The following is a 1,062-nucleotide window of genomic DNA, read 5'->3' on the forward strand; positions in this document are numbered from 1 at the left end:
TTATGCCCCGTAGAGGTCACCGTCATCCTGGCCATCTGTTTCGGATCCTGTTGGCTTATTTATTGCGTTTACACAGCTAACGTTGAGAGTATGTTTTCCAGCACTAGAAAACGAACACGCAAAAAAAAAAGAAAATCAAAGAAAAAGACTGTGCGTATTGTGTGATGATAGTTTTTTTTTTTATTGTGGCGGTTTAATTGATATGCGGAACATTCCTGCTAGTCTCCTTTCGATTAATACGGCCGGAACTTAAAAAATGTCTCCTTCCCACAGTTTGAATAGCTACAGGATCCTCGCAAGTAAATCTAAAAGCGTGTACATAGTCTTCGTGCTTCTCATGCCCTGTGGCAAACTGGCGCGATAGAAAAAGGAGAGCCGATAAAAATCCAGTTTTTAACATGAGAAATAAGGATGTACGGAGTGATGAACTCCAGGGAATCGGCAAAGCCTGACAGAAAGTTTGAGATCAAACTTAATAACAAAGAGAAGCCAAAATTATTTCCCTTTTTGCAGGAATTTGTACAAAAAAGTGTGAAGACAGCTGATTGGTTTGTTTGTGCGCAAACTCCGCTTTTTCGCACATCGCGGGCTTGCCGCAAGTAGAACCGCCTTATAGGGGCGACATTTCGTTGTTAAGGTTGCTGCTCACACGGTTATGCGCAATGGCGCTTCCATTTAGACCTGGCATAATCATCTCTCGGGTGGCGCACGATTCAACCTCACCCAAAATGGTACTTGTTTCAGAATCCCATTCTTGGTACCCTCACGTTGTTTATCCCGTTTTCGACGTCCTTCCTCTTAATACACATGTTTTAGCCGTTTTCCTCAGCTTTCCCAGTTTTTACAATGGTTCGCTTTCCGTCGCCGGAAACTATAGGGTCAACTATTTGCATGTCCGTTTTACGAGGCAGTGTTGCTTCGTATAAACTTGAAATCAAGTACAAAGCAACGTTTGACCTTCGTGGATAACTGTGCAAGAAAAAAACTTGGCGGAACACTCAAAAACTTCTGCGCAAAAGTAATGAATACCATGTCAAGAGGCAATTCTACATCGCATGCGGC

The sequence above is a fragment of the Haemaphysalis longicornis genome, unplaced genomic scaffold, assembly GCF_048455015.1.
Source record: "Haemaphysalis longicornis isolate Haplotype H1 unplaced genomic scaffold, Haemaphysalis longicornis Haplotype H1 scaffold_3, whole genome shotgun sequence".
In the NCBI taxonomy this organism is placed as follows: Eukaryota; Metazoa; Arthropoda; class Arachnida; order Ixodida; family Ixodidae; genus Haemaphysalis; species Haemaphysalis longicornis.